The 27,576-nt window shown below is 42.6% G+C and overlaps 1 long non-coding RNA gene across 2 annotated transcripts; it reads right to left on the bottom strand.

The window, feature by feature from the left end:
* LOC137165555 (uncharacterized) lies at window positions 1-26,162 on the bottom strand. Of its 2 annotated transcripts, none has more exons than XR_010923421.1 (4): window positions 26,097-26,162; window positions 25,852-25,924; window positions 2,370-2,461; window positions 1-152 (listed from the first exon to the last, which is right to left on the bottom strand). It is a non-coding gene; the product is annotated as an uncharacterized lncRNA (long non-coding RNA). The 2 variants fall into 2 exon arrangements; XR_010923422.1 differs by having other exon boundaries at window positions 26,082-26,155.
* Window positions 26,163-27,576: the final 1,414 nt, after the last annotated feature.

The raw sequence follows: 27,576 nt of genomic DNA, 5'->3' as shown, positions 1-27,576 counted from the left end.
CTAAGTTAATTGGTTTTTATTTTGATCATTTGAAAATGGGTCCCATACTACAGTTTTTTCACTGTGTTCCCGTAAAGTCCTCACCAGCCTGAGAGCTTTCCTTCTTTGTCTTCATTAGAGTTAACTTCAGAAGAGAAGTAGTTTTTTCCTCCCTAAATGAATAGATTAGCCATTAGTTTGTCGAAAAATACTGTCTACCAGGGGTAAGGCATTCCACTTAGACGGAATTTGATTTTGCTACCCAAATAATTAACCTATGAATTTCAAAATATGTTTTATGCTGATAAAGCTTCTTAAGCGTTTTTATGTATGAAAAAGTGATGCTGACATAGTACTTTGGAAGACATAATGTGCAATAGCTTCTATTATAAATATATGCCAGTTCATTATTTTCTCTAAACTTTTAAAGCAGCTGTGCTGATTATTTATCCGTTTGTGCGGGAAAAATCACTTGGGAATGGCATGAAATCTGACTCTGCTTGCAAAACAATTTTCTGTTTTAAATCTGGTTAAACTAGCAACTGTTTCTCTAGCCTAGCTATCCCGTTTTCCCTCTTCATCAGTCTGTATTTTCACACTGTATTATCCCTCCTTTTGTATTTTGAAGGGAAATTGCTGCTTGTGAAAGGTGGCTGACTGACAGAGTTGGAACGTTTACTCTCAAGATAGGACCAACAATCCTTTCCCCCTAATCCTACTAATATGCTTCATCCCAGACTTGGGCCTGGTCTACACTTACCGGAAAATTCGGCAGCAGTTGACTGAAGATATGCAAGCTATGTAGAGTAGTTTGCATATCTTCCATCGACTTCCTAACGTCCATTCTGCGTAAGCTGCGTTGATGGGAAATGCGTTCCCGTCGACCAAGCGTTACTCTTTTTCTGAGGGTGGATTTGTTAAGTCGATTTCCAGATCAATTGACTGGGTCTTCCCTTCTGCGCAATTGATCCCAAGAAATCGATCTGATTGCGGCGAATTTGCCGCCGTCAGTGAAGACATACCCTTGGAGGGATTGCTTCCAAGAAAGAAAAGATACAAAATAAGCTCACTCTTCCTATCCCTTCAGCCACTGACCCGTCTTCTGAGACTGCTAATAAATATGCCAATTGTAGCTTCCATGACCTAGACGCTAGACCTAGAATGAGACCACAGATTCATTTTGCACAGGTCACTAGGCAGTTGTTAGATGACAATGGCTTCTGGTCACTGCTGATCTGTGCTGGATGTTGTTTCTTCTTTATGTGATCATGTCTCTTATTGCTAGCATGGAGAACCTTTCCATCTCTCTCTTTTGAGTTGGGAATTATGTAAAATTATGCTCCATCCCCTTCAATTTTACAGCAGGCTCAGCTCTAGCACAGGAACAAAATTGACCCAATGACTGTGTGAGGACTGTGTTCCTGCCATCATGTGGCAGTTGACTACATTTCCTCCTCTTCCTACTGCTTAAAAATTTATGTGGCCTCTTGATGTGTAAGACCAGCTCTATATTCACTGTATTATTATAAGCATCTGCCTTGGGGAGCGCCGGAGTCCGCAAATTCCGTAGTAGGTTTTATTTCCCCTTCATAGCTGGTTCCCTGCTTCCCCTCTTTAATAGATCTATGAAAGAAAACTGCCCAATAGCTGTTAGTCTGGAAACGTTTCAGAAGCCTTGGCGCAAATGCTACCTTTCTCATTGCTTTCAGCTCTTCATACATTGTTAGTGGAATCATTGTTAGTTAAAAGAACATCTTACATAGCACTCTAGGGACAGGAAATGTGCTATAGGATAATCTTGTTGATACATTTTCTTTTGCCTGTCACTTGCATCACATCGTGTTCATTTCCTATCTGGGTTACCCAGAGTCTCATATTCCATTCAGTAAAATTAGAGTCCTGTAAGTAATATAGAAACCAACAGCAAATCACCTTCTCACATCAGGCATTCCTCAGTGCATTCTCTATGTACATAGTGGGTCTCATAAGTCTGAACACCAATGAGTTCTGAAGTTTCATAATGGAACATTTCTCTTATTTCCAATACCACAAAGGAGTATGAAAATTAAGTGAAGTACACAAAAGGCTATCATCACAGGGAATATTTCAAATCAGAGCTCAAACAAGGAGCAACATATTCTGTTAGGACAAATGAGACATAACAGTGAAATACTTGTGGCAGCTGTAAAGAGGGGAAGAGATGCCAAAGCCACTTAGGAGCCTGCATGCTAAAAGGATAAGAACTTGCTGCACATTTTGGGGTTTAGGAGGAAAAAACTCTAGGAAAAATGTACATGTGATTTGTTAGTTAAAAGAGGCTGTTGTGGGTGAAGAAGAGGGAGAGGGACTTTCCTAACCTAAAATGGATTAATGTTGAAGGATCAGATTACCTTACTCATGGCGGGTAACTCCGTACTCCACAGGCAGCTCCACTGACATCAGTGAGGCTATTCAACGCAAGTCGGAGGATCAGAATCCGGCCCTAGGCAAAGGGGAAGAGAGTCAGTTTGGAAAGTCATCCAAATGCTGGGGAAGGGCAGAGTCCTTGTCAGTGCATGGCACGCAGCTTTGCCAAAGGAGTTTAAAACCCAGCAATATTTACTAACATATTAGTTACTGGATGATGAACCAATTCGAATTTATTTCAGTGAGAAGAGGTTTTGGAGCCAAGTCTGGCCCATAAATAATGGTTACATTTTCATTGCAGTAAATATCTTTATCCTATAGGAAAAATAAATCCTAGCCTCTCAACTATTTTTGTATTTTCTTTCCTCTTCCATCATTATAATTGCATACCCACTCTGCATATTGCCATGGCTTGAGTTAAGCACCTTCAGTTCCCATGCAGTCGTTTACTAGGAAAGCATGTATGGGGGAGTCTGGGGGGGGGGGGGGGGGGGGGGATGACACTATAGGCCAGACTATGCCCTCCAATCCACTCATATCCCCCAGTCTTCCAGTCAACCCCATGTAGGTAGATCTCTGCACCTAAGCAAAGCTTCTTTGGAGGACAAAGGGGCAGCCATCAGTTGCTGTATGAGGGAAAGAGAGCTGGAGGATCAACGCTCCATTACAGCCGTAGGGGACTGACAGCCAGCTCCACTCAGAAAGTCACCCCCTGCCCTGGAAGCCAGAGCTTGCAAACACTAGGGAATCACTCCACCTGGAAGGCTGTTGCTTTCTCAGGGAGAATCTCCACAGCTTTCCACCAAGTGCCAACCCCACCGCCCACTGAAGGCCTGTTGGGAGACCCTGGGTCTCCTATAGTTCTGTGTACTCGCTTTGTGGACTGTTGATTATTTGAGGCAGAGTGTGTTTGATTATTGTTATGTGATGGGTTCATTACTCATTTGTTATCCTCAATTCACCCTGCCTTTTCCCTTTTGTCCCTGGTTCCTTTACCCCGTCTTTTAATTTCATCTTCTCTTTTCCTGGAATAAAGCATTTGTTTCTCCTCCTCTGGTTTTTCTTTTTTTTGGTAAATATAATATTAATGTCCTAAAGGTCATAGGAATTGCATGTCAGTGTATCCACTCAGCCATTAGGCAGAGGTATTGCACCCTGACAATCCAGTTAGCTCCAGTAACCAGCAACCTAAGAGCTGACGCCTACCATTAGCATAAAGAGCACAAGAAACGCAGGGCCACTGGTCTGAAAGTGGCCCCACAGAGCCACTTAGAAGGGGAAGTAAGGGAATTCCACCACCCCGGAGGTTCTCTAGCAGGGGATTCCATTTCGTTATTTTTCACAGGTGTTATTGCGAAGGTAGTGAGAGACCCTAGATAAACAGACTGGTCATTGCTGTGGGCACAATCCATCTCCCTTTAAAGCAAATGGAAAGAAGCACTCCTATTCACTTGAATGAGAGGTGGATCGGGTTCTGTAAGCATGAGCAGATGGCTTTATTCAAGTCAGAGGGGCTCGGGTTCCACCACTTTTGTCAATCAGGAAACTAGTAGCTAATGTTGTAGTAAGGGCTTAGCTTTCCTCTGCTGGAAATTACCTTCATTGCCTAGTAGTTTGGCTTAACGAAGGCATTCATTTTTGGCATGTTAGTACAGATGAGACAGGTTTGCAGAGCTGGAGGGATACATTTTTAAGGTAGAGCACAGGAATTTAAATTTTGTGACTCCCATTATTTTCAAGTTAGAAACCCTGAAAATAATGGATGGAAAAGAAACACTGACCTAACCTTAACGACAGCTGTGTTGCCATAATTATGGATCCTGTTATAATGAGTAAAGCGGAGTCTGTTTTGTTATTTTTCTCTTCTTGGGTTAATGAAAGAACCTCAGCCATGTTGACTACGCAAATCAACAGTCAGTTAAGGGCATCCTGTCAGCTGAAGGTAATTTTAATGCCAGGCCAGTGGTCTCTTACTAATTAAAAGAAACATTTATTACTTGCTTTTGGGATTCTTTCCAAGAATGGAAAATACAGTTACCAAAGGCTTTCAAAACAAATCGCTTTCCCCAATCTAGTGCTGTGCTCAGACCAGGAGAAGAAAGAGCGCATGGGGGGCAAAAGAGGTGAGTGGGAGAAGGAACAAAAATGTTGACAACCCGACACGGATTTGTTTTCTTTGCCAGTGTTGAACCAAGGTCTGAAAGAAAAGTAAATAAATAACTGAACAGACCCAAACTATGTAAGGCAGACAAAACCTAATTGACTAGCAGGGAACATAGTGGAGAGAGAATAAGCAACATGTCAAGGGAGAAGCAATGGGGATCAGGAGCTTTTCATCACATTAAGCAAAATGTCAAGTCCCCTTCCCCGCACCGCTTCTCAAGTACAGTCTCACATATTTTGCCTATATATCTTCTTTCACCCAACCTATACCTTGGGCTGGCCTGCTTAATCCAACTTTCTGTTCTGCAAATGAGTTCTCTGCAAGCCCCAGGGTCCCCCTGTACCCTCATGAGGACTACTGCAGGATCAGGGCCTTGGGGTGAAATCCTGGCTTACTGAAGTCAATGGGAGTTTTGCCATTGACTTCAGTGGAGGAAAGATTTCACCCGTAGCATTGAATTGGTACAGGAGCATTTCCAGAAACCCTCCTCTAACTTTTCCTATCTAATCAGTGTTGTCTGTCTCCCATTTTTAAGAAGGGCTCCAAAGCTGGCGGAGCTCATCAAAAGTTTTTGAATTTTTGAAGGTTCAAAACACTTGTGGTTTTCCCCCCCCCTCCCTGGAAATTTTTTTTGTTTTTGTTTGCAAAAATGTGTTGCTGTTGTTTTAAACCAACTCTAATTGGTGGTCCTCATGTCTGGATGGGACACAGAGCCTTCTCCAGGGCCTGGCCCAGCACTGTGGAACACACTTCCTCAGGAACTAGGAACCACTATCACCTCCCACTCCCCGGGAAAGGTGACATGCACTTTGGTGACCTGCCTCCTCTAACAAACATCGAGCAAAATGTAATTAAATAGAGTCATCAAAAATTCCAGAACAAAGCACTCCACTGCACACACCTCTCCCCTGGGGAGAGGATGAGAGCAAACACAAATGGGGGATGTAGCCATGTTACATAGTGCACTACTGGAAGATGCTCAGGGAAGAGCAGTAAAAGAATCTACATAAAATAGGCATGTTCAGGTTTCACCACCTAGCCTGTCTGTGGGGGGGAATAGAGGCACTTCCTCTGTTTCCTTGATTGGTGTTAACAAAAATGGTGGTGCTATGATGCCACAGAAGCACTGGTATCACAGATAGGCAGAGGCACTCCTATGCTACAACAAGCAACTCCTTATTTCTTGTGGAGGTAAGTAGGGCAGGAGTGCATCTGTGTCTTTGAGGCCATGGGGTCAGGGCTGAAATCAGGAAAAGATCCCACTCCTAAGGTGAAAATTGGGCATCTCTATCTATTTTGGTGGATCCCTTGGCACTACCACAATAAACACGATCAATAGTAAAATATTGGTGAGTGTCTACTCACACGAATAGCCCCATTGAAGCCAACCGACATGTGTAAGAGTTGCACAGTCTAGCCTTAAATCCTCAGCCTTAACCTACAGAGTTGCACTTACAAATGTCTTGCCAGTTCCTCCAGCAGGAGATTTCTCCTCCTGCAGGAACCAGGACTTTTAGGGTCCCGCACGTTGTCCCAGCCCTTTTTCGGCACTGGAAAGGCAATGGAGCATGAATGAGGATCTCAATGCAGGTTTCGGGTCTCTCTGGGTCAAAATTAACATCAGTGTAGAGAAAGAACTAAGCTGCTTTCTACATGTGTGTTTGTGTTTGACTGCTTTAAGAATGGACAAAGAAATGTCTCTGTGTGTCTGTTGCAGTCTTATATATTCAGCTCCTGCAAGTAATATCAGTCTGTAAGGGTTTCTTTTGTTTGTACTGAGTGTCCACTGCCTCCCTTTTGTTTGTGGAGAGAGGAAGGACAAGGAGGAGGGTAGGGGCTGATTCATGTTGACAATGACTGATATTGGTGAGTTTTTTGTCTTGTTTTCACTTCGTTTGCTCCATCCACTCATGATTGTAACTATTGCCAACAGCACCATTTTCCCTTTGAGACAAAAAGAAGTTTCAGCAATGTCCTTCCATCGCAGTCACTCTTCAAAAGAGCGATTCTGTCGCTTGACAGGGATGCTTGCTTCTGATCAGATAAGCTTTGTTAAGCCTCTTTGTTCCGTGTGGTACCTTGTCTGTTTCCCCATCACTCACACGGTACAAGCCTGCTTTTAACCATATGCATCACTTTTAGTTCAGCTCTCAACAGAAACACACACCTCTTTTATATTACCTCGCTAGGTCAGGTTGAGCTGTACAATGGGGGAAATGGAGTTTAACTAGCTCTTCCATTTATCTCTGGGAAGAGAAGAAACCGGTGGAAACACAGAGCAGTCTGTATAGAGGTCAGTGGGGATTTTGCCAGTGACTTCAATGGGAGAAGGGTCTGGCACTAACACAGAAGAATTTTTCTCATTTGGGGGCCAGGAAGGCTAATGCACTTAATTTGTTTCTGGATGTTTTAGTTGGTTTCTATTAACGTTAGGATTTTTGTCATGCCCCTGCAATGCTCTGAGCAGCTCTTGGCTGGGGTATGGGAGCGACCAAGAGAGGGATGTGAACTTATTTCCTGTGAGACTTGGCTGTTTCTAAACTGCTGAGCTAAGCCAGAGCAGGATATTCCAATTAATTAGGTTATGGCTGTATTGTGTCTTTGCATGAGTCACTGGGTGCAGGTTTTGCTTTGCCTGGTTGAGTCAGTAAAATATGCAGCTGCTTCCTCCAACAGGATTAGAGATGGGATGATCAGGGGTGGATGTGGCCTTGGCCTGTCTTGCCTTTTGAAAACAGAAGGCATAATCTTTCCTGGATCTGGGATTTGGTTAGGCTGGTACTAGATCGGTGGGATATTTTACACCTTCCAAAATTCACCTGCTCATCTGTGAGTTTCTAACTAAAATAAATTTCTTTCCTCTTGAAATTGTGTTGGTCTTACTTCTAGGCTGGCTGCCAGAGGAATCAAACAAATAAAATCCACGAAGACCCCAGCATTTAGGAGCACACAGCAAAATGATCTAACCACTGCAAATGTACATGTTAAACTAATGTTGCAGGAGCCTCAAAAGGACTGGGGTAAACTTAGGTATATATAACAGTCAGACATTCAAACAAAAGACCTTCCAGGCTCCATTGTTCCTGATCCACACATAACGCCAACCTCCTTTATCAAGGTCCTCCCCATGACAACATCCATTGCTTCCTACCTAATGCTGTGCTTTAGATAGGGCTGTGGGTGGATTTCTCTTCCCTCACACCCTCAGCGTGATGGAGAGTAGCCTTGCTCTTTCCTTTGGCATATTCACCAGCTAGCTACACTTCACTGGAATGGCTCTGGCACTGCCTTTTTGTAGGCAAGGCTCTGGGACATGTTAGACATGATCAGAGGAATCGACTTTGATTAACAAATTCATGGCTATTCTCCCCTTTGCCAATCTTTTTTGTTTCCTCTGTAACCCATGGGACCCCTTATTGCAGTAGCATTTGCCTAACCAGAGAATAACCCGTATGTATAAATTCAGCAAAAGAACAATGTTTACATAGCTCTTTCACTGAACTTACACTGAACTCAGGCAAGTGAAATAATAAAGTGTCTACAGCCAGAGGCTCAGTGCAGCTTACACTGGGTATGTGAAATGTATCTTTTAATAAGGTGAATCCTCTATCACTATTTCACTCCAGTGGGCTTTCTAAGAGAGAATAGTATTAAGAAGATGGAGTCACTAGGTCTTATAAAATAGCAGAACAAATGCAGGCCTTGTCTATTGGTGGATTACTCTCAGATCAGGTATTTGGTTGACTGTGCTGTGCATTTGGGAACATTTCCTCCCTGTTTAATTTGTGGGGAATACAGAGTACTCAAAATTGACTTTGAAACAATGCTAGACAATTTCTATTGTTCAGTGGGTCCAATCCTCAGAGGAGTTAGCACCTCCTATGAGGTGCGAGCTCCCATTAGAAGATGGCACTCAGCACTTTGCAGGATGGGCTCCCTGTGTTAGCATGTTACCCAGGAAACTAGCATCTGCCATGGAAACTGAGCATCTGTTTCTATTAGTAACAGCAGCTTGCTACGGTGATTAAGTGTGTGCGTGTGCGCAAGCTTTTTGGCTCGGTCAAATGAAGTGGAGGCAGGAACGATGCAAGGAGCTTTTCTTTACCCATCCCACACAAGAGCTGGGACAGTCTGTCCTGTAACATGCATGTATCCTAGCTACCGCTGATCATTCTGACTTTGAAAGCTCTTCCTGTGTAATTAAAGATGGGCACGTGTCATTTTGCCATTAACCGGAACAGACAGATACCCAAGCATTATACCTGCTGTAGACAGGGAAAAGGCTCTCTTTTTGTAAGGGTGAGTATCCAGAACTTTTCTGTTGAGGGGTCAATGAAAGACGTGCAACATCGGATGGAGGTAACATGGCAGAAGTGGCAGCAGCAGGAGAAAGCTCTTTTGGGGAAGTTCTCTTTCATCACAACAGGATGCCAATACATTCCCAGCTGCCACACGGAGACAGAGACTATTTATATATTCATGAATAAGGAGCTTTAAGAAGCTGACTTCTATTTGTTACTTTTTGCAACCCAAAGACATTGCCTTCCTGGATCTGTGCAAGCACTATGGGCTTGATCCATAGCCCATTGAACTCAATGGGAATTTTCCCCTTGACTTCAGTCGGGCCCCTGCTACATAACCCTACGTATACATCAGTGCTTGGCATGTATTCCTGTCTATCAACAAGTTGAATGGGAGGCCACCAGAGCACCCAAAGAGCAGCACCAAAAAGACTGCAAGGGGAGGAATGAAACACTCAACAAGCAGCACAAAAATGGTGAATGGTGGATCTCTGTTTGTTGCTCTCCAGTCATTACAAAGCAGCCAATGGCCTGTGAAGGGATGTTAGATGGGATTCTCTGAGCTATTACAGATAATTCTTTCTTGGGTGTCTGGCTGGTGAGTCTTGCCCACATGCTCAGGGTTTAGCGGATCGCCATATCTGGGGTCAGGAAGGAGCAGATTGGCAAAGGCTCTGGGGTTTTCTTTGCCTTCCTCTGTAGCATGGGGCACAGCTCACTTGCTGGTGGATTCTCTGTACCTTGAAATCTTTAAACCATGATTTGGGGACTTTAATAACTCAGTCATAGTTTGGGATCTATTATAGGAGTGGATGGGTGAGGTTCTGTGGCCTGCGTTGTGCAGGAAGTCAGGCTAGACATGATCTCATTTGAGAACAGAGCCTTTTAACCAAAAAGGAAAATAGCCTGTTGTATGGAGAATGCAGCAGCAGTGAAAAGAAACCCACCTGGATGGAAATGATCATCGATTGAGTAAGATAATTTCTGTTAATCCTACATGAATTGTTAGGAATGTATTTATAATTGTTCGCCTAATTACAAGTGCGTCTCAAATGGTTTCAGCAGAATGAAATGGAAGTAAAATAACTACTGAAGCTGCAAATGTAATACAATGCATTATTACCGCTGTTGTTATTTATTTGTGTTAGGGTAGGGCCTAGAAGTCCCAGTTAGGAACAGGGATACATTGTGCTAGACACTGTAAACCCATAGGAAGAGAGAGTCCCTGCTGTGAAGAGCTTACAGTTTAAACAGACAAGGTCGGAGAGAAAAGGCTAGATCTTAAGGATGTTATGTAGCTGCAAGATTTGGATAAGGTCTGAATGTGCAAGATTGACTCCACCCACTGTCTCTATGAGGATACGCACGTTAGGAGCATGAGTGACTGGGAGGGTAATGGCATCATATGCAGAGGGGATAGGCACAGCCAGCAGGAAACCACAGATAGATATTCTCTTTTTCAAGTACACTAAGTAGAGACTGAGCAAGACATTTTTATGAGGATTTTTAGGATTAACAGAGAATTACAGGCCTGATCATCAATGGGAACTGCTCATAGGTGCAGGGGGCAGCCTTAGAAGAACCATTGCAAGATGGGGGCCTTACTTTGCTTTTTCCTAGAGATAAGCAAGGTGTTTTGCCAATGTGAAGTACAGTTCTTTTAAACTGCAGAAGAGCGGTTTCTGGACTACCGAGGGATGGGTGCTCAGGGTGCTGCTATTTATACAAGGAACTAAAACACACGGCAAGAATACTTGTGTACATTGAACCAGCATGATGACATGCTCTATATATTACACAGGGAGCCCCTGTGGGTGTACCATGTGCAGCTCAACTGTAAGGGTGCATTAACTTCACCAACTGAGAAAATTCTGCAGATTAGCTGCACATAATTAATGTTAGTACCAATATAGAGCATGGGGTTTCACTTCAAAGATTAGAGCTGGAAGGAATTCAGTGTGCAGGTTTCTATTTATAGAAAGACAGGGGGCTTTGGGGAGAGTATTTGGCTTGTACAATTTCAGGTAGCTGCAGAGTCTGGATAGAGTCTGAGTTTTGACAATTTAAATTGGACAAAGTGATTTTGTGCTGAAAGTATTTTGGAAGCTGATGTGACATTTTTATGACAGATCTTTGTTTGACTGTCAATTTTTTTTTTTAGAAGCCTATGCTAATTTTTTAAAATTGTTATTGCAGCCCTTCAGGATTTTTTAAAGTGTTCTCAAACTGCATCTGAGCTGGTGAGTTTTCTAAAATTTGTTATTTTAAAAATGACTGATTGAACAATTCCTGCAAATATTTTCCCCCTGTTGATGGTGCATAAGCAATTTATTGTGACTATTCAGTATTTAAAAATTGAGCTACATCGATTTGTTTGGATTGGCTACACAAGTCACAAGGTATGTTTCTGCTTCTTGATTGGGTGAGCATAATTCTTAGATTCCGTGTGAAAATGCCATGGTGCTCTTTCAGAATTATTGATACAGTATCTGGATCTATTCACCCAGCAGAGATGAAGGCAAGAAGGGAAAAGCCCTTTCTAATAGTCACCTAACAACTTACACTTAAGAGTCGGACCTTTCCCAGACCTGAAGAGCATTGTGTAGCTCAAAAACTTGTCTCTCTCACCAACAGAAGATGGTCCAATAAAAGATCTGACCTTATCCACCTCATCTCTCTAATATCCTGGGACCAACATGGCTACAACAACACTACATAAGCAACAATGTCAGTGTGAGCAGCTTTAATGGCTCTAGCCTGCTCTCCATGTGAACACAAAAACCCGTTTGAACAGCTTGGTTCATAGAGAGGAACAAATTGAGGCCAGGCCTGCACTACAGTGGCACAGCTATGGCATTGCTGTGCCACTGTAACGTCATCGTGTAGGTGCTTCCTACCCGACAGAAGGCATTCTCCTGTCAATGTAGTTAATCCGTCTCTCTGACTGACGGTAGCTAAACTGATGAAAGAATTCTTCTGTTGACACAGACACGTCTACACAGGAGGTTAGGTCAACCTAACTGGTGTCGAGGCCACATTTTTTCAAAGTCCCGAGCGACATAGTTTGGTCGCTCTAGTTTGTAAATGTACACCATGCCTGGGCTGACTAAGAGACCGTAAATTTGTTTGGTTCTGTTCTTGACACTTACGAGTAAGACAATAGCTTGGAGCGTAAAATTAGAGGAGACTAAATAGGCATGTAGCTTGTTGGTTGTTTAAAAAAAAAAAAAAGAACAACTCCTCTCTTCTCTCATCCTTTATTCCAGCTGCTAAATAAAAATATATATATATATATATTTTTAAAAGAATGCTGCTAGTTGAGCTCACTGGTCACAGATTCCCGAAGGGAGGAAATGCGGGTACCTGAAACTCACTCAGCTTGGCAGAGCGATAGATGGTTAGTGAACATGAGGTAGCACATCCAGGATTCAGGTTACTTCTGAAGCAGAATAACTACTCTGGAATAAAGTTACATTTATTTTAGACTAGTGTGTGCACATGTGGAGTGATACTGGAATAGTTATTCTCCTATAGGTAGGCCAGTCAGTTACCTTATTTAGACAAATCCTTGCAAAATTCCACCCTGAAGCAGGTAAAGGCAAGAGTCCTAACACCTGAGGTGGGGGGGCATTCAGAGAAACCTGAAAGGGGGCAGAAGCTCAGCAATTTCCATAGCCACAGTATTCAGGGTTTGGGTAAGAATGCTCGTGTTTATGAATTCATAACTCATTATCCAGGAATATTTTCAGGCATTCACTTAAAATAGCCTGTTTTTGAGAACATTCTGGCCACTTAACTTGTCCATTAGAAAGACTGTCCAAGAAAAATATGCACCATTGGGAAAATATGTGAAACATTTTAATGAATATTTGTGTTATAGTTTTGCAGTATTACCCTACCTCTAGTCACTAGCCACCTTATTTAGTTTTCTGTATCAATTATATATTAAATTGACACTATGCAGACAGGCCTGTATATTAGGCTTCATTTCCCACATAATAAGCTGAAAAATGAGCTATTTTATCACAAATTTATATTCCATATATAACATTACTAATAAATCATGTCCGTTTGACTTAGGCAGGTTATGTGTGCTGCAGATTTACAGTATTTTAGATATGGTTTCACGCAATTTCATGGATATGAAGAGACACAATTTCATGCAAAATGGGATATAACAAAGGTAAAATTTCACACAGCGTAAGTTTGTGTGTGTGTGTTTGTATATACACAGTTTATCTACATATATATATATATACAAAAGAAATAACTGATTTCATCTGTGGGACTGCAGGGCTTATGTTAATTATTTTTTTCAGTTATATTTTACATATATAGTGAGCGAAAAAACAAATGTCCAGTCATAACAATTTTTTAATTGTCACTTATTATCTTAAATCTAATAGCTCTTTGTCTGGTTGGTTTTTAACAGGCAGAGCATTGCATTTGATAAGAAGCAGTTTAAATTGTGCATGAGGAATCCAGCGTTTAAACCAGCTAACTCTTGGACAAATTATCTGCTGCAAACAGATGTTTTGAATTATATATTAATATTTTCCATTATAACCCAGAGCCTTTCCTGTCCAGCCTTTAACCCAGATGGGTTTTTGTTTGTTTGTCCTAAACTATTTGGGATTTTCTTTTCCAATCCATATTAATTGGAAGCCTTTTTCATTCTTATTTAATGACAAATTGACAGCCTTCTGAATTTGTATCTTTTAAATATAGTGTATACCCATTCAGAAACCAAATAATAGGAACTGGAGCACACGGAAAATTCCACAAAAAAATCGGGAGGGGGGAGAAAGAGGCGGGGGGAGGAACCCTTTAAATCTCATGCTTCCAAGTAAAAGAAAAATGATCTGGGGAGATGTGGGTGGGGATGGGGGTGGGGATGGGGGGGCGGGAGGGAGAGGAAGTACACAGATTCTGCCTTCAGTTCAGTTCACTGATGTAAATCCATTGAGGACAATGGGGTTGCTCTGGATATACACCAAATGGACTTGGCCCCTGATCAATTTAAAAGGTTAACTCAAAACAAGGAGGAAATCTTACTGAGAAGGAATTCAGATCTGCTCACTTGTATTCTCCTCTATCTACCTTACAGCAGGATGTCTGCCTGCGTCCATTCACACAGGACTGGTATAGTGAGCAGTTTTGTCCACACCTTGATGTATCAAGGTAGGTACCATCAGAAACAAACCCAGCCCAATGAAACTAACCTTCAGTATGCCCTCACTCCTTTTTCACAAAGATTTGGGAAAGCAGAATCAAAAGAAGAGGAAGGACAGAAAAATAAGAGCTGAAAGGAGAGGTGGGGAATGGAGGCAGGAGAGGACGGGTGTTTTTCCAACTCCAACTTTAGAGAAACTCAACTAAATAAAAGTTTCTTTAACTCTATGGCTATCTGACATGAGGCTCAAACTCCTCACTTCTCTATGGACCTCAGCTAAAGTCCATTGAAGTCAATGGAAAGATTCCCATGGACTTCAACGGTCTTTGGAACAGGTCCTGTATGACATGCCAGTACACCACTGAGGGACCAAATCTTTCCTAGGAGCCCCTCTTCCTTTAGCTGATGGGAAGGAAGAGTCCTTTAATAGCTGCATATAGGGATACAGTCATGGGAAGTGTGTGCATATGCATCACAGAGAGGTAGCATCAAGAGCCATTTTATGCTTGCACACTGCTCATCCCGTCCTCTGATGCTGGTGCTGTATGCTCACACTGTAGTCACTACCTAAACATGCAGTGTATGCTTGCAGTTATAGACAGGGATATTGAAGAAATCACGTTACAACCCTTGGGGATTTATTTTCAGTTGGAGCGAGTCCCAGACTTCCTGTTTGTGGGAGTAACTTGAACTCATATGTTTGTGTTCATAAAATGGTTTGTGGGTATACAGCTGAGTAACTGCATCTCCTAACAAATGATCTGCAGCTGAAACTAAGTAGCTAGAGATGCAACTACTCTCGCTTGTGTCAGCAACTGAATTGAGGGAACAGATTTTGCAGGCATACATCGAACCTACTAAAGAAAGGCCTATCTTCAGGAAAATGTACTTCCATGTGTGTCTGAGGAACTGGGCTTCAAAAGCTCTTCTCAAGTATTTCTGGCCCATCCAACTAAAATAAATCAATGTGTGATCCTGAAAGCTTATTAGGGCAAAGGTTTATTAGGGTATTGTTTTACATCTTGTTCTTTTCTCCATCGTTCATTATTACATAAGAGCCCTGGCACTTTAAATTTCCACCTGTCCTGAGGCAAAGGACTGTCTTTTTTATATGAATTAAACATTATCAGTGGAACTCTCCCTGCAGGACAGAAAATCCCTGGCAGCAGAGATGAAAGTTTAAGGCTTCAGAGCTACTTGTGAGTTGTATTTGGATGAAGAAAGTAGAGTTGATAAGACTGTCTTATTCAGAGGATGAATGAATCTTGTTAACCTGAATCATTTATTGCCATCTCACTCCACCGATTGTTGCAGTGATACCTGAAGTTAATTTTCTTAAAGAACCAACTCTCTCAGGAGCTTTAAAAGTGAATCAGATGTCAATTCACTAAGTGCTTCTGGAACTGCATCTTTGAACTGTGTGCTTTAAAGGGATAGCATGGCAATTGGGCATATAAAAAGAAAGAGAATCTTTGGATTTTTCAGGCAATATTTGCTTTCTCAAATGATAATTAACAGTACCTTCAGGTCAAGTATCTATATTCAGTGTCTGAAACAGCTCAAGTATTCAGTGAGTTGGAGGGTGAGGGAGAGAAGGAAGGTGATGGTAAAAATACTGAGACTGATATTAACTGTTTTAGAGAGTCAGGCAAGCATTTAAAAGACCATAAAAGGAAAGTGAAGGGCTGTGAATCCTGGCACAGTGATGGCCATATTAGGAGATAATAATGCAAATGAAAGTAAAAGATCTTCCTCTCATTTAAAATGAAAGAGCCAGACTGTCCCTTCCTAGGGAAAAATCCACAGGAGTGGGGGAGGAAGCCATGTTGAAACCCAACAAGGTTTGAGGTTCTGCAGGGTAAACAGAGCATAACTGTGTGGATCTCAGGATATCCACTGAAATGGCCTGCTATGCAATGCTGTATGCAGGTTCATCTTCCTCCTGGCAACTTGGCTCTACTGGGTGTCATGCCACCATTGTTTGAACACTCTCCACCCCATCCTGGAGGGGAGTGAATGCTGTTTCTAGCTGGAATAGCAGATACAGAAATCTGCCAGGGCTCAGGTGACCCTGCTGTGTATATCAGTTAGTCCCCCACCTACTCTCAAACTAGGGCAGACGTTCTGTGAGGTTGGGAGGAAAGGGCAGGGGAGCGTACAGTAGAGAGCCCCCCTGCCTGTTTCCCACCATCTTTGCTCCCCTCTATCCATATAAGAGGAACAGCAGTCTCAGACCTAACACTGGAGAAACTCTTTCTTTTAGCGCAAAGTATACTAGCCAGGTACCGTTTCCCCCTTAACTCTTGTCATCCTTTTTCAGGAGCATATTGTCATTATTTCCAGTGTTTTGTAGTTTCCCCAACAGACTTCGGCTGACTCAGTCACACAACTGCTTAAATATTTGCAAGGCCAATTAGAAGCTCACACTTCCATTACCCAAAGAGATGTCCACAAGGTTGTGCAACTCCACAGAACTTTCATTCCATGTTTTCTATTTTGATCATACTTTAGATAATAACAAACTCACATATTTCCACTTACTGAGAAATATTTGATTTTTTTTAAAAAATACACTGTTGGCAAAATATAACAGCCTAACACTGATATTCTGAATTCTTCTCAAACTTATTTCAGTTTTAAGACTTGAAGCAAAGTATGGTACAATAACCAAGGAATTCTTAATACTAAGAGAGAACATGTTTTCTTTTTTAGGAAATCACCATTAACCTAGATGCAAGCTAGGTTCTTTTGTTGTTGCCATGTGGTGCTAGTGAGCAAATAGAGCTAGGTGTGGATCTTTTCTTACTCTTTGTCCCACCTTGGTCAGGGCAGAAGCTGGGAAAACCATTTTAAAGGCAAGGAACCGTGCCAGTTGGGATCAAAGAACCTCTCACCCGTGCCATCACCTGAAATCCCCTTTTCCCGCCCACATAGGTCTATATCCTAGCCATCTTACCCAGAATCTAAGAAAGTTGATAGTTACATCTCCGGTCAGTTCTTAAGGAAGGCAGAACACTTAAGACCCAGGCCGCATTTCACATTCTCTCCAAACAGAACGAGCACCCCAGTTCTGAAACATTTCCAGCCATCGCCTTTCCAAAAGCAGTCAGGAGCTTCACAACAATCCATTCACAGATTTTAAGGCCAGACGGAACTATCATGATTGTCTAGTCTGACCTCCTGCATAACACAGGCAGTAGATTTCAGTCATGATTCCTGCATCTAGCCCAACAACTTCAACCAACACCACAAAACATTGATGAGAACCAAGGCAGCTGATTTAGAATTATGAAGTGGCAGGCCCACTATTATAAGGAGGAAATCCTCTGAAGAACCTCACAATCGTCTGACAGTGAAAAGCAGACCATGCTTAATCTTTAAAAAGTTCCTCAGTACCTTATACACCCGTGGTGCTCATGTGATGACATTTTAATTCATGGTGAGTGAAACCCACCACCTTAACATTTCCCCATCCAGGCTGTTTATATGAACTACAGCTGCTCATCTGTACTAAAATATTATTAGCAAACAAACCCTTCCTGTAGTAGGTACCTGTGTCAGAGCAGTGAAGAAGCTGAATAAACATCAGAGGACCATTTGAGCATCCTTAGATGCACCCACACCATGTACTGGATACTCAGATATCTACTTTGTGCTTCAAATTTCACAATGCCCACTTAAACGGGATTGCTAGAAGATTTTGTCCAGACTATAGCAATGAACCTCTTTGAGGTTCAAAGTGTACATATGTGAAGTATGTTCTTGCACTGGCTTTTAAAGAGAATAAGCCAGTCTGTGCTGCAAGTCAAGTCAGACACACAAAGGGAGCAGGAAAAGCTCATGTGTCTAAGTGACATTTGTTTCCCTGGAGTGCTGGAAACACGCTGATAAGCCACAAGATGGCAGGACATATTTTCTAATGTCCTTTCTCCTCACTATTTATTTTTAGTTTTGCAAAGTCCGATGCCAGTCACAGAGAGCAAAAAAACCCAAAAGAACCCCTAACCAAACAAAAAACACCACGAAACGAAACAAAAAAAGAAACAGAAAAAAAAAAGTCTGGAAAAGTCAATTTGTTCTTGGGAGTGGTTTTTTGTTTTAAATTGTACACTGATAACAGTTAGTACTCAGAAAATAGGAACTAGTCCAGCCGTGACTGCACAATGCTTTCTGCAAAGAAAACATTGCAGAATTGTATTTCATACCTGTGGAGACATAATTACATTCACACGTGCTTTTGGAACACCAATGTCAGGGTTCTGTGTAAAAACCAGATCTGTTGGTTATGGTGAACCTCTCTAGCCGGATATTCCCATTGGCTCAACTGGTTTGCTTACCTGAACCAGCATGCTCCAATATGTGAATCATCTAGGTACACTAGGCAGGCATTCAGTGTCACAAGCAAAGAATACATTCTTCTTATTTTAACATTCTGACCATTGGGACAGATCATCAACTGGTGCAAATTGGCATTACATCACTAAAGTCAAAGGAGCTATCCCACTTTACACCAGGGGAGGAACTGGCTCGATGTCCATGTTCAGTATTTTAGTGGCATCCCTCAGCATTCTGCCACAGGAAGCCCCTGAGAAACAAAGCTCAGATGATGCTCAGATGAAACAGGAGGAGAAATCGCAGAAGAGATGGTTAGTGGGCAGAACTATTTTTATGTGCTTCAGGCGCTGTGACATCACCCAGAGGCCAGTAAGCTAGGCATCATGATTCTAGGGTGTGGCTAAAAGTTAGAATGTCCATAGTTTATAAATACCCAATTACCCTGAGCAGAGCACATCTCTGTGCAAAGTGGTACAAACAGAGAGGAAGAAAGATTTTATAAATGGACTCCTGGGTGTGATGAAGAGTGTTCTGCACTACTGAGGCGCGATGCAGAGACTGGAGAGTATTAGAGGAACAGGAGACTATGGGAGTTCATGGTAGAGTAGCTTTAATTACAGTTGTCTTTCACTCCCCGGGACATTCAAAATAGCACCAGGAAAATGCAAGGACCAATAATAAAAGGCTTGGAATAAATGCCAAAAAAATGCATCTTATCTACATTTAAATAATGAAATGCAGGTAACGTACCAGAAGGCTTTACAAGGAAATTGATACAGATATACTAGGAGCGGGATAAAGGGAGAGATGGCTGTGGAAAAAGCAGTGGAAGAGCTCAAGTTTGTTTTTTCATGTTTGTAAGAATAATGCCTACCATACAGGGTACAGTGACACTCAAAGAACTGTTTCTGATGAAGTGTTTTGGAGTCCTGAGGTGGTAGCGGCGATGGAAGCGAAGGGGATTATTGTTAATGGTTATGCATCCTCACTCATGTAGACTCTTGCTGAGGAGGCATCCATTTTTTAATCAATTGTACCTCGAGGCACCCAGCACTCCTTCATGGAGTCGGTGAATTCAAATATTCAGCAATTGCATCATTAAAATCTCAGGGCTCTGGGCCCAGAGCGGAGTAACACCAGGCACTGGAACAGCAGAAGGGAGCCAGATTCTGGGTTTTTCCTACCATAATTCAGAATCTCTAAAATTATAATTTAAAGGTTTAAAAGAAAGATTATTTTGCTGAAGGGGGTTTAGCATTAGCACAGACCATTTTTCAGAATTCCCAGAGAAAAGAGCCGAAAATAATGGCACCAAAATAGAGGCAAGAGGAAAGAAAATAAATATCTAGGCAAGAACCTCAGCTGATTTGCTATGCTGATTTAAAGATAGATCTGTCCCCTAGATCGTGCAGAAAACACTGTAGCCATCACAGAATGTCAGAAGGCTTTCCCTTAGATTTCTGTTAAGATTTCCTGGTCTGGTATTATAGAAGTCTGTCTTTCAAATAACAAATGTGAATCTGCTTTGCAAACTTCTGCAAATAAAAAAACCCTTTTTATTTACTTCTGCTTCAATGATATGTTAAATGATACACTGATTTATTTTATAAAAGCCAAACTGGAGAGAAATTGGTGTCTCTTGCTGACATCTGTAATCTATGCTGGGTGGATATCTAAAGGATTCAGAAAGCCAAATCAATTATTTTCCTTGCCATGTATTTTAAATTGTGCCTTTTGAGATATAGCAGATTATGGTCTTGATTATTTTTCTCAACTAGCTATGCCTCTACAGATTGCATACCTCTGTATAGCTTTCTGACACAGCAAGGTGATAAAACACCTGCAGACTGTCATGTGTCTGTCATGTACTGTGAAATCTGACAAATTTAAGAAGTGCCATCTGTGTCCAGATGATGATGATTTTTGATGCCCTGTTAAAATGCCCTTCCACTTCTACTCTGACAAGCATCCGGGAAATGAATGAAGTCTGCAATCCTGTTTGGGGCTGCGAGGGCATTAGATGATTAGTTGGTTTCAAGCATGCTACACAGCAGTCCTTTAGAGACGACTTGAGTTGATGAATAGGTAGTTTGCGCTGGTGGGCTCACTGCTGTATTTTGTAGTGCTGTTCTATTAATAAACTATTGAAGGAGTATTGACAGCTTTATATTAAGCCACCAGCGCCTGTGTTTATCTGCACCACCTGGGGACTAGAACAGTGGCTGCCACTCTGAAAATCCAACTCTCAGGCAGAGAAGAGATAATGAATACTTGATCGAAGGCTCTTTAGTTCTTCCCGTTGCGCAATAATTATGGACTGAAATGTTTTCTAAACAGGAAGGTTTGGCTCAGCCATTGAGAGGGAGCAAACAGTGTGAAGTCTCCACTCCACATGGCAACAGCAGTGCTGGCATGACCAACCTGGTCCCTGAAGCCCTGCTTGGTTAGGGCATAGGAAGCCAGGAAGAACAGGCCTTTCCATCCCCTCAGAGCCCTGAGAGGCTGCAGAGCTGGCAGGAAGTTGCTCCCCTACTGCCAGCTCTCCCCGCATTGGAGGATGGGGATGCTGTTTGCAAAGAGGCGGCACAGGATGCAGAAAAGGGCGTATGCTCCTGCAGCTGAAGAGATGCAGTAAGCCCTGAGTCCCAGCGCAGGGCTGGCGGAGAGGCAGCAAAATAGAGGCAAAAGGCAAGAAAATAAAGGTCTAGACAAGAACCTCAGCTGGAAGAAGCACTGAGTAGGGCTGAGACAAAGATCATTCAGCTGAAACACTTCCAGCTTCGAAGAAATGAGCAGCTAATCTTACTCCTGAGCAACTGTGTCTGGCCAGTGGGAGCTCTGACCAGCCTGTGTCTGTTGGAGGAAGGTTACGGTGACGAGTGAAATATTGTTAATCCAAGAACTGAAATCAGAGAGTGGGACTCCAAGGAGCCCTCCCTCAAGTACCACTCAACAAGACACCAGGTTTCCAAACCACTTCCTACACCCAATCCTCCAGATAGCCTGAAGTGAAGAGCTAGCGGACATGCTGAATAATGCATATTTTGACCACCTCATGGGTGTAATTTCACTGAGTTAGTGAGCAGAATTCAGCACCCAGCCAGATGTAACACACAAACACTCTGAAGCAGGAATTTCAAACCCCATTGGCTCTGCTTATTGCTCACACTTGCCAGCAGCAGCATGAGAGCTGGAGAGCACTGAGAACAATTCAGGGATATCTAGATACACGTTTCTCACCTACAGAGGAGGTGGGATCAGAGGGGCAAGACGGATCTTGCCTGTGCTGCTTAGCTAACTAGTAGATTGGAAAGCAGAACAAGGGAGATCAGTAAAGGAGTGGGGCCTTTCCACCCACCTACCATCCCCTAACTGTCTTTTCTCTAACTCATTTTTACAGGAACAGAAACACGAATGCAGAACAAGTCCAATTATTTTTTATGTGAACAAAAAACTCTTTTCTCTGTTTTTTGTGCGGGGGTGGAGAGAAGAGACAGGTTTTGTCACAGTCAGTAAGAAGTAAATTATTTAACATTAGTTTTGGGGGGCAAATACGACTATCTTTTTTCAGAAACGTCATAAACGTCCAGGACACAGTGCAAGTCAGCTTTCCAGACTTCGTTCACTGTGGAAAAACAAGGCTGCAGACGATAAAGGAACAAAGACAAATAAAATACTATAAATACCAGCTCACTGATGGGACCATCCATACAGTCATAGGTTTGGATAGCTACCTTCCATCCTTCTCGGTCCAAACTAACAAGTACTTCTGCTGCACGTTGGGGGCAAAAGGGTGACAATGTGGCCTTGGAGTTCGAGCACCAGACCAGGACTTGAGACCTTGGTTCTATTCCTGGCTCTACCACTGGCTTTCTGGGTGACCTTGTGCAAGTCATGGCACCTTTGTGCCTCAGTTTCCCCATCTGTAAAATGAGGATAACAACACTGTCCTCCTTTGTAAAGCACTTTGAGAGCTACTGTCTAAGAGCTAGGCATTATTATTATAAAGGGAAGCCCCAAAAAGGATGGCTATGGCCTGTGCGTACTGTACACTTGTACAGATAACAAACATTGTAAGAGGTCTGCGATATCCCTTCATCACGGTCTGTTTCCTGTCTACAGTCCTCACATCTTTACTAAAAGGCTCTTGATTATAAACACATTCAGAGCCGACTGCAGCACTCTGCCGAAAATCTCCACGTACATGGTTGTGATGACTGGCTCAGTGGGTTTAGGTCAATATCTTTAGCATTGATTTGATGGGTTTCTTGCAGGGGTCTTCTGGGAAAGTTAAAATGGGAAAAATATTAGCCTGAATTTTTGTCCACTGCACATATTTAGTTTTCAATTTATATAACCAGTAGATACTACAGTATGGATTCAGCATCAGCAGTTACTTTATTCTGAATATAATTCTTCATTGGCCACAACATCCACCCCTTTCCCCAGTGGAAAGAATTTCAGCAGCTTCATATACAGGAGGGCTACAGTGGCACATCAGTAGAATAAATGGAGTATCTATTGCTAACTCTGCAGCCGCGGTGGCATGAGAAGCAGGACAGACTAGCTGTTCGGAATACCTGCCTATTGCCTCAGATGGGTACCTACTTGGGGCTGCTAGCGCATTCCCCGGCCTGCGCTGCTGCAGCTACGCTCTATCTTTAGCTCACTAGCTGGATCATAGCTGGGAGTCACGCCCACTGATCCAAATGAAGACGTACCCAGAGGGAATAAATTCAGACCTTGGAGGCTGTCTCCAGGAAGGATTTTTTAAAAGGACCAGGGTAACATTTTTCAAGTGAATTGCTACAGGTTAATCCATCAGGGGGTTGACTTGAGCTGTAACAGTATAATTGCAAAATGTTGTCCTTTTTCTGCAAAAAGAAGATGCGGGTCATGCATGCTCCATTTGTTACAGATGCCCCAATGCATCTGTTGCATATGGAAAAATTTCAGAGATTCTGTCTATTTTGAATCTGGGAAAGACAAAGACAACAGGATCTGTGTATGGGGACAGTGAAAGAAACAGTGAGAGGCTGAGAACATACCCTCTATTTGAGGGTCCAATAACATATCCTTAAGATTATTTGATCCATGTCTTGGCTTTACTCATGTTCAAGAAGCCATCGAACTATTTAATTGGGGGAAATAATCTTTTACTCTGTGAACCACTATTTAGATTTGTGGAAAGTGGCCTAGCTTAGTTGTATTGAGAATGCCACATTATTTCAACCTTTTATCCACTTCTCAGACTGGTTCACTCATTATTGCCAAATGATCTGTATTTTCGGGGATATAAAAGTCATTGTTGAGGTTACTATTAGCTCTGCACAGGAGAGATACACTTGATTCTTTTTCCACTATCACATGTAACTTTTCTTAAATTATAGCTTTCAGAATAGATAGGTAGGTAGATAGATAGATAGGCAGAATAGGTATACTCTGCCTTGCTGCTAGGGTTTCTGACCCATAGGTCATGCAAGAGGAATAAGAAGAAGAACGGAAGTATTTTCACTTTGGGAAATTTTAACTGATTATTGAATTGTCATCTTTAATTAAGGAAAGTTTTTTGTGTCCGGAAAGATTCCAGTTTCCCAGACCATGTTCCAGTTGTTTGATTGATGCACATTTGAGGGATTCTCTTCTATCAGGAGTAGGAGAGAGACTGTTGGAAGGGAACCTAATATGCTGCTACAAAAGCTTTTGGAATATCTCTTACGTGGGGAAAGGGTTGTGCTGTACCAGGCTAGCCCCTGTAAAGTGCACACAGGTATGGCAGAGATGGGCACCTGATTCATACTTGTAACGGTACTATTAACATCTGGAGGAGAGATCAAACGAACCTGCTTGTTCTGGGAGGTTTTAAAGGCCAAAGGTGTGATTCTGCTCTCCACTTCAAAGACATTACTTCCACTTTACCTTGGTGTGAGAGGAGAATCAGGTCCCAGACATTCTGCAGATGAGTCCACGTATATGATTCTCCACCTATTGTACCTTGTGTAGTGATTTACATTTGGCAAAGTGGGTCTAAAGTTGAGATAAAAGTCCGCCCCCGGCCTGAGTGGAGAGTTCCAACGTGGTAGTGTTCAAAACCCATGCTATGCATGTGAAAATGACAAGACAAAGTGCAAAGCAATGAAAGATCTGGCCACTGGGACTAAGGCACAGCTTCACCAGCAACTGCAGGAGTGCTTGATATGAAACAAAGAAAAAAACCCTGCTAGAAATTGCTCCAGGGGCAAATGGAACGTACAAAGAAACATCAGCGCCACTGCCAAGAAAAAGACATTGCAACATTTCCTCACTGCTTGATGTTCCCATACAGTTTAAAGAATTTACTAAGTACTGGTCAGATTCTTGCAGCTGCACGTCTACTTAAGGCACATTGAAGCGTTGCTATAATTGGCTGCAAGAGCTGACTGGAGAAAGAATTTTGTTTTGGGCACTTTTGGTTTATCTTTCGTAGAACAGCGTAGGGACAGGCTGAGCAGCTGCACCTCAGCTAGATTACTGATTCATGAGCACAGCCTGCTGGTTCTGAGCACAACAGAACAAAAACGAGCCGGTGCATTTGAACACTTATGGAAAGTACAGGAATGAGGAGAAATCATACAGAAGGGAGGCTCTAAGTCAGTAACTATTGTTTTTAACAAACCATACAGGAACCCCAAAGTCACTGTATATTGTGTATGTCCGTCTGAGTCTTACTTAACCAACTTAAGTATCTAGAGTGGAATTTTCAAAAGTGCCTAAATGATTTAAGATTATAAATTATATTGAAAGGCAATGGGGCTTATGCTCCTACGCCAGTTAGGCATGTCTGAAAATCCTGCCCTTAAGACACTCTCTAAAAGAAGAGAGCACCCATTCCTCACTCTGGGTGCACGCAACAATCATGTCAAAACACCCTTATATGAATGAAGAGACCTATCAGCCACCCCAAGATCAAGTCAAATAGCCCGCCAGTATCATCAATAGGACAAATTAATGGGCCTCCTCACAAAATCCCTACCAGAATCCTGCACCATCCCTCCTCAGCGCTAACGAAGTGAGGGGGATAAGACAGGCTGTGCAGCTTCCCGTGAAGATCAACAAATTAGGCTGTTACAAACCAAAAGCAGAGGCAAGTTCCAAAGGTTCAGGGCTTTGCCGGCCACCCCTCTCCCTTTCACATCAGTGGGGGACTTGGGAGTATTGCAGGTGCTAGGTTAACCAATTCACTTTGATAGGCCACAGACACAAACCCTTCCTGCGGGGGGGCTAACACGGCTTCAAGATTTGGGGGTTTTCTAACACTAGGAACTAGTCTCACCAGGCCCCCAGAAGACATGAGAATAACCCTCTGCAGTGGCCCATGACATTACCAGAGATAGATTCCAGTCTATGTCTAGAGGACCCTTTCTAAACTAAATAAAGCATCTGGCTCAAAATCCCACCTAAAACTTTATTCTGAACCAGTTTAAGGAACTGAAAATGTAACACCCCCTGCTCACCTTCCCAGGTGTCTCTTCCTCACTCGCAAGCAGTCAGGAGTCCTTGGGAATATGAACCACAACTACCTCTTCTCTGAGGGAAAAAACATTAACCACATATTTATACAAAACTAAAAATGAGCAAAACCTAAGCAGCACTTGGGGTGGCTGATTGACCCCATAGTCTCCATTACCAATTGCCTAGCTTGTTGGGGCACAATACCCTTAGTCACAAGACAATCCCCACCCACCTGAACATCACTCACAAATCCAAATTGGTTCAGCGGTGATCATGCTGGTGCTCCATCCTGTGAAGGCTCCCATCCAATGATCACATACCCGCTCTTGCTCCAGATTGCAGCTAACTGGTCTGGCTTTGCAAAGCAAGCTCCATCTGCTCAGCTACTGCTGAGTCTTGTTTGGCCCTGCAACCTCAGCTCCAACCACTTCAGCTGCTGCCCCTGATATACTCCTGCAGAGTCAGCTCTGCCACCCATATGCTAATGGGAGTTGTAGTTCACCTGCCTCATGCACTCATCCTCCTCCATGGGCTGGGTTCCCCAACTAGACTACATTTCCCATGATGCACCAGGCCAGTGACTCCCATCATGCACCCTGGTCGCACAGCAAGAGTAGAGACCATGTTGTATCATGGGACATAGTAGGGCCTAACCCATGGAGAAGAATGGGGGCATGAGGCAGCCAAGCAACAGCACCCATGAGGCAATATGATGGCATTTCCAAATGCACTTTTTTTGATTTTCAGGAAAATGTTTTTGGCTTTGGCCAAAAGTTTTTGGTTCTTGGGTGAAAATTTCAAATTTTTCAATAAAAAGTTGATTCTTCCATAAACCCATCCCTCCTCTTCCCCCTCCCCCTCCTTTTCTGACCAGCTCACAATATATAGGCAAAGAAGGGACTCCTTTTTTCAGTTAAAACCTCTAGTTTCCATAATACCATTGTAGGTTTCAATTAAATGTTCATAATTAGCTTAAGATATGCTTAGTTTGTTTAGTAAATCAGCCACTCTCTTTAGATGGGTCACTCAAAATTAAGGCCACTCAGCTGTTGCGGAAGTCTTTCAATATGTGCCCCCTGCAATGATTATTGCTGCTGATGAGGCATCTGCTACTGGATAACTGTTGTCTTTTATTTGACATCAATAATCCTATTTTTCAGGAGTCAAATACTGCCAGGAAGGGACATGGTGAGCGTACTACCCACAGGCACAGGCTGTGACCCCCTGGAAGGCAATTGATGGCCTCAATCTCAGTAATGTCCCCAGTGTCATCCATCCAGTATGCTTCATTTCTGATGGTGCTGAGAATTGGGACGTGTGCCTGTGGCCATCCTTGGGTATTAAAAAATAAAATGCCAAGTGAAAGTCACTTGAAATCGAACTCCCCTAATGACCTGAAAAATGCAAATAGTTGAAATCCTCAGCTGAGCTGTCTGCTTCAGGACATGAGGGTGGCTTTGTGCGTCATATTTTGCAGTGTTTTCATTCTTTCTTGGCTGGCCTGAGATCTGATTGACAAAGCCAAGTGGTGACGAGGTAGGTGAGGTAATATCTTTTTTGGATAGACTTCTGTTGGTGAGAAAGACCAGCTTTCAAGCTTCGTGACCTGAAGAAGAGCTCTATGTGACTCAAAAGCTGGTCTCTCTCATCAACAGAAATTGGTGCAATAAAAGATATTACCTCACCCGTCTTGTCTCTCTGATATTCCAGGACCGACATGGATACAG

Source organism: Emydura macquarii, unplaced genomic scaffold (assembly GCF_026122565.2).
Source record: "Emydura macquarii macquarii isolate MOO-44397 ecotype Brisbane River unplaced genomic scaffold, CSIRO-AGI_Emac_v2 contig_2768, whole genome shotgun sequence".
NCBI lineage: Eukaryota > Metazoa > Chordata > Testudines > Chelidae > Emydura > Emydura macquarii.
Note: the sequence above shows the minus strand (reverse complement) of the source record. Positions and strands in the feature narration are given on the sequence as shown.